The 12,383-nt window shown below is 42.7% G+C and overlaps 1 protein-coding gene across 1 annotated transcript in view; it reads left to right on the forward strand.

Moving 5' to 3' along the window:
* Window positions 1–12,383, forward strand: part of Nxn (nucleoredoxin) — a gene marked incomplete at its 5' end in the record, with an annotated part of 138,319 nt that overhangs the window by 31,477 nt on the left and 94,459 nt on the right. The window lies entirely within an intron of this gene.

A 12,383-nucleotide genomic window follows, 5' to 3' on the forward strand; every position in this document is an offset into this window, starting at 1 on the left:
GTGTGTGTGTGTGTGTGTGTGTGTGTGTGTGTGTGTGTGTGTGTTGGGGGAGGGGTGATAAGAGACACCCACTCCCTTCCAGTAACTTTGTGGACAAATTTAGAAAGAAAGGAGCTTGTTGTACTGGTAGTAACCCTGGAGGAGCATGTGGTTATTCTTGATTGCAGGGAATATTTCAGTTTTTCTTCCCTTTTGCCCTTCGTCCACCCACATTTTCCCTTAAACTGCGCCTGTGCTGGTTGGTCATTGAGTAGATTACCACACCAGCTAATGATCTCCAGATCTTCAAAGCAGGCTTGTGAGTTGATATTGGATAGTGATTCCTTTGTTGGATCTGGCCATTTCCTTCTTGAAATGCCAGGGTGCTTCTTTTTAGCCATGACCCTCTTCCACTTTCTCCTTTTCAAAAAAAACAACATTTTTTTTTCTTTTATAGATACTTTAGAATACATGTTGAAAGTCTCATATCTGATATGCTTAGGAGCAGATTGGGGAGGTTTTTTTTGTTGTTTGTTTTTTGAGGGCTTTTGAAGTATTTATGTGCACTTTGCTGGTGAGCATCCCTAATCTGAAAATCCAAATTTTGACATGCTTCAAAATATGAGATTTAGCCTGGTGCTGGTGGGTCACATCTGTAATCCTAGCTACTCAGGAGGCTGAGATCTAAAGGTCATGGTTCAAAGCCAGCCCATGCAGAAAAGTCCCTGAGAGATTCATATCTGTAATTAACCAGTCAAGAAAACTGAAGTGGAGCTCTGGCTCAAAGTGGTAGACACTAGCCTGGAGCAAAAGGGCCCAGGAACAGCGCCCTGTCCTTGAGTTCAAGCTGACAAATTCAAGTTCACAATGGACCAGAAAAAAAATGAGATTTTACCAATACCAGAATAATGCCCTCAAGCCCCATATGCCTAGTGTAACATGATCAATATATTGCCAGTCTTGTCTCATCTATATCCTCCCCATTCTATTCCCCCTCTCATATTTTGAAACAAATCCCAGACAGCATGTCATTTGAACCAGAAATATTAAATGTGTATTTATAAAGATCAGGATTTGAAGAATAACCCAGTACTAATATTCACAGAAATGTGAAATCCATACTCATGAAATAGCCAATCATTTTAAAATTTCACACATTTCTTTTTGGATCTCTCTGCTTTAGCCTTCTGAATACTGGGCATATAGCTTCCAAAACAATGTTTCAATATGGCTTTGCATAGTGAGATGATTATTATAGTTATTATAGTTAAGCATATTGATCTAGCCATTTGTAACCCCAACCCCCAGCTTTAAAAATTATGTGTATATTCTGATTAATCACAATCCTTCTTTTACTTATTTATCTAGACCAAGCCTAGGCTGAAAATTAGCTCATTTAATTCTTACAACAACCCTTAAAGATCAGCTCATGGTTATCAGAGGGAAAGTTCTGGCTCCTGCTTATATCAGTTTTCCTTCAAAGGATGGCTGGCATGTGTGGTCTATCACTGGTCTGCCACTCAGTTGGCCTCAGGTCTCTGTCCTCTGTGACCAATTGCTCTCAGTGGGTATTGCCATAGTGAACACAAGTACTGAGCTTTTGGGGACATTATAGAATTGTAAACTTTTTTAGTGGGTACATAGGAACAATCACAATTTAACTATACTGCCCTTTTACAGTATTTTGTGTGTATTTGCAAGATAGAAAAAGCAAAAATTTCATAAGACCATGGATTCTGAAATCTGGTACAGTCACCGTACCTGACTGACAGTTTGTACCCCATGGTAGTTAAGTGTCCTGTTGTCCACCCCAGGTGGCCAAACATCCATTTCTCTTCTGTCTCATCCTGCCTGCGCCTTTCATCCAGTTCCATTTCTCCAACTATAACATCTTTGCTTCAGGCCACTTTTGGGGAATGGAAGATGAGGAAGGAGAAAATCGTGGGGTCATACATACCATGGCAAGACATAGCATATCCACTAACAAGACCATCTTTGCCTGGGACTGTAGCTGGCCCTTGTCATGCATGGTACATGAGCAGCATGGAAGGGGAGGTATGCACTGTCCCATGTTCAGTCACTCGCCAAGGCACTGACAGCTACAGTGTCCCAGACAGAGGGTAGCCCTTCCACCCTAAGAGGAGAAAAAAGAAAGGTAAACTGAAAGTCTTTGCCATAAGAGAAACTTGTAGTATATGGAAGAAGTTGGCTCCAGCCAGACCCTGGTGTCCTAGTGCTTACACAGTGTTGAGACCTGATTTATGTGACTTTAGTACTAGGCCTAACGTGAACAGGACACACAGGGATCCAGCCACCCTTTGGAGGATGATTGATATAGCAGGAGGAGTATTGAGGACAGTGTGGCCTCATGGCACAGGACTGTACGTTTTATTTGGGATGGGTTTGGAGGACATAACTGGTTATGATACATATCACATTAATAGGTGTCTGTCCTGGACTACCTCCACTTATACCTCTGTTGGTTGATACCATATTCTTGAGAACTCAGGGTCTTAGTTAGACACAGTAGGTACATAATAAGTACATACGGAATGGAGGATCATGGAGCTCACTGACAGGACACTAACCACAGCCAGTTCTGTTTTCACAGCCTTCTTTGAACATTACCACTTTGCATTATTCTGTAGTCTATCCTGGCCAGGGAGGTTCAGGCACTTGGTTGAGTGTTCCTCAGGCCATACACTGACCCTGTTTCAGAGCTCTGGATTTCCAAGAGCTGTCCTTTTGCAAACTTCATTCATTGCCTGACTGCCTAGCCACAAATAGCCTCTGGTTTACCCCCACCCCGTGGGCCTTGTAACCCGGTGGTAGCTCTCAACTTCTCAGTATTCTTAAGCCCACACAGACCACATTATATGGGAGAGTTGGTGACTTTTGTCAGAGAATCCTCAGAAACTGGGGGATTGGGGTGGAGTCCTGTGGCAGTTTTAGAGCACACCGCAAAATGGTGCACTGGTGATTGGCAGCAAATGAATAGGCTGTCCAACCAGAGTCAGCTTGGATCAGGTTAGAAGAATGTTCTTGCTTGGATTGGAATTTGGCCAGATGTAAGATTTTATTGACTTGAAGTCACTACTAATTCAAAGGCTTTTCCAGCAGTGACCCCTGGCTTTCTTCTTAACTGTACTTCCCAAATTTCCCGTAGTCTGCATTTATGACTTTTCTAATCATAAAGTTCAAAACCAAACGCCTACTTAAAAATTAATTGAAGCTCAAGAACATCGAGTCATTTGTTAAACTGCACAGTGAAGCATGTGCACCCCCATCCTCCTTCATCTGTTTATTTTTTTAATTAATAAAAGGCAAGGGATATTTATGCTTGAGGCTTGAAGACTTTGGCTGCCTGTGTTGGAAATTGTGGAATTAGTCCAAATTGATAGTGTTCTGGTATTTGTGGAGGCTTCCATGTATTTATTTCATTTTTAAAAAAGCAGCTTTTAAATGAAGGCATCTTTTCGAAAGCTGACCACATAGAGTTCAGGATAAACAGCTTTCTAGTAAGAGCTTTGTGAATAATAGGCCTATGGATTTACGGTAGGGGTCTTTGTGTGTTTTAAAGGCATTGTTTTAAGTTAGTGGGAGGCACAGATGAAAGGGGGAATTTTAAGATAAGCCCTCTGAGTAATTTTGCCCTGCAGTGAGGAGTTGAGATGGATAGGATTTGCTTGGCATTCCTTCCTAGTCCTGATGTAAAAAGCATATCCAAGCAGAAGGCTGCCCAGGACTGGGCAGTTGAGGGGCCCTCATTTTGGCTGCGATTTGGGAATTGAGCATGTGGTAAGTCTAATATTAGCAAATCAATTCTCCTTACCCCCCCATTCTTCTCCTTAAAGCTTTTCTGTTCCTCTCACAATGTAGGCATCAAATCCACCGCCCCCTTCCCTTAGTGCTTTCCCTGTGAGCAGTCGTTTCATTTATTTCTTGGCTGCTTATCTTTGTATTAATCAGATTTTCTCCTTTGGCCAGACTCCTCTCCCTTACTTCTGCCTAGTTGTGCACATTCACCATTTACAGTGGTCTGTGCTGACATGCAAATCTTGGCTTCGTATAACTGCAGACTAGAAGTACAAAATGTATCAGAGCATGGGAATATCTAGTATGTTGTCTATTGCATTGTACCTTGGTCCTTTCAACTAAATACATGTGTGTGTGTGTGTGTGTGTGTGTGTGTGTGTGTGTGTGTGTATGTATACACATATATATTTATATCAGGTACTAGGGCATGAATTCAGGCTCTTGGTATGGTCTCAGCTTTTTTGCTCAAGACCAGTACTCTACTACTTGAGCCCCACACCTTCACTTCCAGCTTTTTGGGTGGTTAATTGGAGATACTCACAGACTTTCCTAGCCCAGCTGGCTTTGAACCTTGATCTTCAGCTCTCAGCCTTCTGAGTAGCTGGATTGTAGGTGTGAGCCACTTGCTCCCAGGCTCCTTCAGTGATCTTGAAGATTGAATTTAAGAGAGAACCTTTGCGATCTCAGGCAATTCAAATCAATTGCAACAAAACTCTGGCAGAGCACGGATATAATCCCTGTTCTTGTTTTTTTCTTTCATCATTTGTTTTTATGTTTGTTTGGTGCTACTAGGGATTAAACTCTAGACTTTGTGTTTGCTGGGCAAGCATTTTAGCCCTGAGCTACACCTCCAGCCCTGTTTTGCGCTGGTTATTTTTGAGATGGGGTTTTGTTTCCTGCAGGTCTGGACAAAGATTAGGACTGATTGTTCAGAAAAGATTGAAACCAGTTCTAAATTGTTTTTGCAACTTTAGATCTTATTTTCCTTAATAAGGATGCTAACGGCAGTTCAGCACACAGGCCAGACCAAACCATCAATCTTAATCTGGGCATAATTTTCTAGTAAAGTTGTGTGGGGGATATGAAAGGGAGTCCTAGTTCTTTTTTTGGGGGGGGGTCTAGTCGTGGGACCTGAACTCTGGCCTGGGCACTGTCCCTCAGCTCTTCAGCTCAAGGCTAGCACTCTACCACTTGTGAGCCCACAGTGCCACTTCCGGCTTTTTTTCCCCCCTGCTTATGTGGTGCTGAGGAATCGAACTCAGGGCCTCATGCATACAAGGCAAGTGCTCTACCACTGAGCCACCTTCCCAGCCCGGGGTCCTAGTTCTTGTATTTGGTAATAAGCAGGAAATTTTGTTACCAGAGAAGGAAAATATACAGAAAATTATAAATCCTTAGTGACAGTTACCTGCTTCTACCAGGAGATACTAGGGTGCTGTGCTCTTCGGGGATATTGCTGGTTACAAAGTGCTCAGGTTTACTAAGCTGGATGTGATGAATTTCATCATGCTTCCAGCACTAATGGTGTTGAGAAGGATTCTGAGGCTTTATTTGGTTGTTCTGTCTGCCACTCATCCTGAACAGGGAAATAAGAATTTTGAGACAGCTATTCCGTACCTTTCCTGAACTCTGACCCAGTGTGAAGGTGCTCCTCTGGGTCCATGCTCCCTCTAAGCAGAAACAGAAGTGAAGCATTGAGAAGCCCGTTGCCCCAAAGGTGCCCCACCCTACCCCCACCCCATCCCTGGTGTACATAGAGGCCTCATGCCACTTCTCCACTCTGGTTTCCATCTATTTTAAGTCAGAAACAGCCCAAGGATATCTGAGAGCTCGGTTCAGAATGTCAGAGGCCTTAAGGAAAGGGCCTCTTGCTTCCTTAGAATAGCAGGTGACTTATGCAAAGCCAGCCACACAGGCCACTCCCCACCCACTCAGCTGCTTGGCCATGGGTCACAGGGCCCACTGACAGCCCACGTAGGGCTAGGGCAGGCAGGTCCCTCCCAGAAACCTCTTCCTGTGACCAGCCCTTCCGCTGGTAGACTTGAATTAGAACAGGAATCCTCTCTCTCTCTCCAGTCCTGATGTTGGAGGGGTAAACTCTAGAGATTGAAAATTCATGTATTTTTATGAAGGGGGCCTGGCCTTCACCTGAGGCTGCCTTCATGTGTAGCGAGCACTTAGCAGAGGTCAGGATGATCACACTAGAAATCCTCTTACAGTTCATTTTTGCTCAAAACCCATGTTTTTCAAATTGGGCTGGAGATAAGACCCTTAGGTTCCATCCCTGGCATGCAGGGAAAAAAAAAATCATCAGGACAGTCCGACTGGGCCTAAGAGGTTTCAATTCTGACAGATTCTTTTCTTTTTTTTTTTTTGGTTTTGGTTTTTGTCAGTGGTGGGGCTTGAACTCTGGGCCTGGGCGCTGTCCCTGAGCTCTTCGGCTCAAGGCTAGTGCTCTACTACTTGAGCCATAGTGCCACTTCCAGTTTTCTGGTGGTTAATTGAAGATAAGAGTCCCATGGAGTTTCCTGCTGGCTTTGAACTGCTATCCTCAGATCTCAGCCTCCTGAGTAGCTAGGATTACAGGTGTGAGCCACCCGGCACTGGCTCCGACAAGTTCTTAGGTGCTATTGAGATTGATCCAGGCAACAAACTTTAAGATCCACTTCTCAGGCTCCTGCTTGCTTTGAAGTGTTAGCTAAATTGATGAGCTTTCTGATGAGCTGTGCCTTAGGTTTTTTTCTTTTTCTTCTTCTTCTAGGCTTCCCAATAGATTAAAAATATATTATATTTGTTTGTTTACTCTGATACTGGGCCTTGAGCTTGGTAGGAAGGCATAATACCACTTTCAGTTATTTTTCAGGCATGATCTTGTGTTTTTGCCTGGGATGGCTTCATATTTCAGTTCTCCTATATATACTTTCCAAGTAGCTGGGATTACTGGTGTCCATTACCATGTTGGCTAATTGGTTGAGAATGGAGTCTTGCTAACTTTTTTGCCTGGGCCAGCTTTGAACCGTGATTGTCCCAATTTCTGCCTTGTCAGTAGCTGGAATTTCAGGCATGAGCCTCCTGTGCCCAGCTGCTTGTTTTGAGACAGGGTTTTGCTATGTTTTCTAGGTTGAATTCCTAGGCATAAGCAGTCTTCCTGCTCAGTCTTCTGAGTACTGAAACGATAGATGTGTACCACCATACACCTGGCTTAAAAGTATTTTAAATAAAATAATTTTGCTTGTGGGTAAAACACAATTAAGTAGTATAATAAGTTATAATAAAGTGTTAGCTTTCTGCTTATTCTCATTCCCCAAATCCACTTTTTAGGACTTGTGCCTTTTTTCCCTCTTTTATCTTGGGAATTATGTTTGTGTCTCTAAATAATGCATGTTCTTGCTGCTGTTTTTCTGTCAGTTCTTTTTCAGTTTTGTCTGTTGCCTTTCTGCTCGTACTGATGACTGTTTAGCTCACTGAAATCAAACTTACTTCTTGTCTTCTTGATATGACTATGTCATTTGACTATGTTACAGTTTTCTTGGTAGTACTTTGGATGCTTTTGTGGTGCTGGCATGCACAAAGGCTTGCTTTGTGTCAGGCAAGTGCTCTATTACTGACCTTACACCTTGAGCTTTTGTCTCTAACCTTATACCTTTAACTTTAAATAGCATGCTTATGCCTTTAATCCTTGTCTCTACTGAAGATTTGGCTGACAATGGTGTTGTCTCTCTATTTTGTCCTTTAGTTCTCAGGCCCTTCTCCTTCCTGTCTTTTGTATCTTTCCTTTGTCAAGGTTGGTAATATTTATATTCTTTCTATCACTAATTCATGCTTTGAAATCATGCCTTGTATGTAGTTGAAAATCAGCCAATCAATCAATAATGAAATTATTGTTTCTGCAAATATTATTCATTGTGTAGGGGTGGCTCAGTGGTAGACTGTTTTTCTAGCATCCTTAGCACCAAAAAAAAAACCCATTACCAACAAGGAAAACTTCATAGCAAATTCAAGTGATTTGTTCTGAAAATAGTTTTGTGTAGCCTTTTCTTTTCCTGAGGTTTCCAATTGCCTTCCTTTCTTCCCCCACTTGTGTTATTTTTCTCCTCAGGACTTTCAATCAGGTATTTTACTGATTCCCCCCTCCATCTCCTCTTCTCCTCCTCTTCTTCTTCCTCCTCCTCCTCCTCTTCCTTCTTCTTTTTAAACTTGAAGAGTCCCCTTTCCTGGGACTTTCCATCTTCCTCCATTTTGGACAGGTTGTTCTCTGGATCTGCTACCCAGCTGTCATCCTGGAACTTTTTCTTGAGTACTTAAAGTTGGATTTCCAATGGGATCTTATTCTATTATCCAGCCACTGATTGGTTCCAAACCAACTCTTCCCCTAACCCCTCATAACTCAGATAACAATTAGTATGTTACCAAGGTGACCTTAAGAAGCAAGATACATTTTTGTGAGCAAAACTTTGAGTTTTACTACATGGGTTCAGTGAGATTAAGTGTAAATGAGAATTAACTGTCTTTGGATGAAACACTTTGACACGGGCTTTTGTATAAGTTTAAAAATGGAAATAAGCTAGGAGTCTATGGCTCACACCTGTCATCCTAGCTACTCAGGAGACTGAGTTTGACGACTGTGATTCAAAGCCAGCCCAGGCAGGAAAGTCCATGATACTCTTATCTCCAATTAACCACTATAGTGCACTAACCTTGAGCAAAAATGCTCAGAGACAGCAGCCAGGCCCAAAGTCCAAGCCCCACATTTGACAACAAAAAAAGAAAAAAGAAAAGAAACCAAAACATTGGAAATAAAGCAAGGATTCTAAATTCTATCTTTTTTTCCAGAACTGCCCAGCTGCTTTGCAGTCCATATTTGTACTTTTGACTTACGTTGGCCTGGATTCAGAGCTGGTTTTGAAGGTGGAAGGGGTAGGGGGTGGCTAGGTCAAGATTAACCCAAATCCCATGTTAAAATCTTGGCTTTGGTTCCTATTAGATGGTTGACCTCCCTTACATAGTATAATTCAATTAACCCAAAAAATGGGAAGATACATAGGAAGTTTAGGACATTCTGTGTACCAACTACACTACCACTGTAAAGTTGTGATGAGATGTTGACTCTCATAAAATCAAAATCAGTAAAAGAAAATGAGATAAGATTGAACTGGAGTTTGGTACATAAATAGAGTATGTGTGCACATGTGTGAAGACATGCATTAAATTCAGGGTCAAAGCCAGTCTGAGGGAGGAGCCCTTTTCAATGCATATCTCTGGCTGAGGGTCCAGTGCTGTCACCTCTTCCTTTTTTTTTTTTGTTTTGTTTTGTTTTTTTGGTCACTTGTGGGACTTGAACTCTGGGCCTGGAAGCTGTCCCTCAGCTCTTCAGCTCAAGGTGAGTGTTCTACCACTGAGCCACAGCACCACTTCTGGTTTTCTGGTGGTTTATTGGAGATAAGAGTCTCACAGACTTTTGTGCCCAAGCTGGCCTTGAACTATGATCCTCAGATCTTAGCCTCCTGAGTAGCTAGGATTACAGGTGTGAGCCATCAGCGCCCGGCTGATTTTTTTTTTCTAAAGCAGATTTTAATCTGGATTTTATACAAAACCAGTTAATTTTTATGTACTGTTAACTAGGTTAATATTTTCTTGGCATTGGGCTAGCTAGGGCAAGCACATATATAGTTCACCAGTTTAAAGACTCTGCTGTACTATGTGGGAATTAAGTGGAAATTGCAAACAGCTCATAAAAATTACTCTTTAAGTATTGCATTTACACAGCTGATTATAGTATTAAAGTAATTTGCTCATCTCTGAGTTTTGTGATCTCTGCACGTGTAATTTACACATCTCATGGCTTTTCTTAAAGTGATTAGGAATGATGTTGAACTGGGCACCAGTGGCTCATGCCTGTAATCCTACCTATGCAGGAGGCTGAGATCTGAATGAAAAGTCTCTGAGGTTCTTAATCAACCTGCAAAAAAAAAAAACAGGCCAGAGGTTTGGCTCACACGGTATAGCACCAGCTATAAGCAGAAAAAGCTGAGCATGTGAGGCCCTGAATTTAAGTCCCAGAACTGCACCCTGCCCCCCAGCCAATGATGAGCTACACATGTCCAGAATGGAACCCCTTTATAATACAGGGGAAAGTTCCCTCTGTTACTGGTTATTGGATAACCTCATCTTCACTTGTGCACAGCTGGTTACCGGATCACCTTACCTACCTTATCGCGCTCTATCTTTCTCATGGAGATCCCTCAGAATCACATTGCTGACTTCCCTTACGGACATGTTAGAGTACTGGGTTTCCACTCTTTCAGTACATGATAGGAAGTTAGCTGGATATCACTCTTTGCAGAAGTGCTCATCATGGAGAGCTCTCTTCTAAAGGCAGTGTTCACAAACATGCTCTTTCATAGTAATACATTTGTGTCATCTTTATGTGCTGAAACCCCCTCTGCATTAGCTCCTTTACCACCATCCTGTGAATTCATTCTTCCAAAGTTTTGGCCAGAGTCCACTGCAAGCTAACAATCTGTGGTTTTCCTTTACCTTGATGTTTATCCTCTCCTCTCTTGTATGATTACCACAAGCTCAGCTTCTCAGAGAAGCTGGCTTTGCTAACACAGGTGGATGGGGTTGATGAGGTTCTAGGTAGCAGAAGGAACCTTACATACAGCTGTGAGTAGTTAAAAGACAGCTGGTGAGGGATGGAGCAGGGCAGCCTCTAGGCTTTTATATGGTTTTTGAAAGAGTCTCCATATGTATCCCAAACGTGAGATTCTCCTGCCTCAGCCTCCTGAGTGCTGGGATGACAGGCATTCACCACCACATCCAGCACAGGTGTTATTTCTGTTGTTTTATTTCTTGCGCTTGTCATTGAACCAAGCATCTCCTGCATGTTCTAGGAGTTATTTTGAAATGATCTTCCCTTTTCTTTTTACCTCATGTTTCCCTTTTACCTTCCTTTTGTTCTTTGCCTCCAAGAGCACAGTGTCTTCCAACTGGTTCAGCTTCTCCCATAGAAGCAGCCTGTTTATTGCTAGCTGCCTTTTGTATCTTTCCCCCCTCCACCCCTCTTCCTCCCAGCCTCCCGTCAGCCTTCTGTCAGCACCTGTGTACACCCCCTGCAGTTGCTGTGGGCAATTTTCCTGCTGTGCTCTAAGGGGAATGGGCAAGTCTCTACCAGTAGACCCTTTCCTGCCCCATACTCTGAAATCCCCAAAATAAGTAGGATACTACCCATAATGCCGAGAAGGGAGAGGGGAAATAAAGTGCACAATAGACAGTAGATACTTAGAATTTGCAGACGAACACTGTCTTCACTCTTTGGGAGCCTCAAGCAATCCTGAAGATTCCTGACAGGTAGTCATTTGCAATTTTGCTGAAACGGATTTGAATTTCAGCCCTGTTGGAACTCCTAAGCAATTAAAACTTTCTTTGTTGAAAAATGGCTCTTTGAAAAGAGCATCTAGTATTCACAATGTTAGAGACGAAAAAGTAAAGATGTCCAAAGAAGTGATAGGTCTTAGCCAGAAAAAGGGAGTTTGGGATACATTAAAGATTAGAATGATGGATTTTGCTGTGCTGGGAATAAGGCCATCTTTATGTACACTGTGTGTGGAGGGGTGGGGGTAGTAAGTGAGGGAGACAGAGATATTAAGGGATATTCTTATGTCTTGAGCCAGGGCAAAATTTGTTTATGTAAGATAGTTCTGGAGAAAGTTGCAAAGGGAAGTGACTTATAATAAGAGATGAGACACTAAAAACAAATCAAAACAACAACAAACTCCAACAATGGTGGGAGTGGGGCTGGAGGGAAAAAGAAAATATCAGGAGAATGCTAGGAGTCTCCACAACCTTCTCTATATATGTTTAGGCTGGGGAACTTATGAAACTATCTGAATGGACTTCTCTGGAATGCCAGGCCCTGCCTACCCCGTCATTGGACATGTCCAGGCAGGTGCTGCATGGTAGCTGTCAGTATTGTGAGGACACTTCTTGCCTTGAGGTTCTGGGAGACCTTATTCATTAGTGGTTAAGTTTCTGTATCTCTTCCTTACCATACTGGCTTCTGGCTTGCTCTGTATGTCTGTGTGTGTGTGCGTGTGTTGCTGGCAATGTAACCCAGGGTCTGGCACATGCTAGGAAGGGCCTTACCACTGAGCTACATTCCTAGATTCCCCCTTTCCCTTTGGTGCCTCTCAGCAGCCAAGAAAATAGTGTTGAACTGAAGAGATGCAGAAGTCTATAGTGTGCTCTTCCTTACACCCTAACAGGGCCTGGGCAAAACATCAAAGCAGACAGTCAGGGAGTTACTTTGCCTTCCCAGCTCTTGTTTAAAACCAGAATGGCCACCTTCGCCTGCCTTCAGTTCTATGTCACTAGCTTCTGCCCGATTGGCTCAAGTAGTCTTCTTTTGAGTGATATGAGCTTAGCAGATGAAAGTAATTTACGCCTAAGGTGTGAATGAGGCTTGATCTTTGACTGTTTGCATTTTAAAATCAAGTGAGGTTTGAGGGTTGCCAGGAGCTGGGAAGCTGGGGAATAAGGAGTTAGTGTTTTCTGGGTACAGAATTTCACTTTGGGAAGATGACAAAGTT

The sequence above is a fragment of the Dipodomys ordii genome, unplaced genomic scaffold, assembly GCF_000151885.1.
Source record: "Dipodomys ordii isolate 6190 unplaced genomic scaffold, Dord_2.0 Scaffold31, whole genome shotgun sequence".
Lineage (NCBI taxonomy): Eukaryota > Metazoa > Chordata > Mammalia > Rodentia > Heteromyidae > Dipodomys > Dipodomys ordii.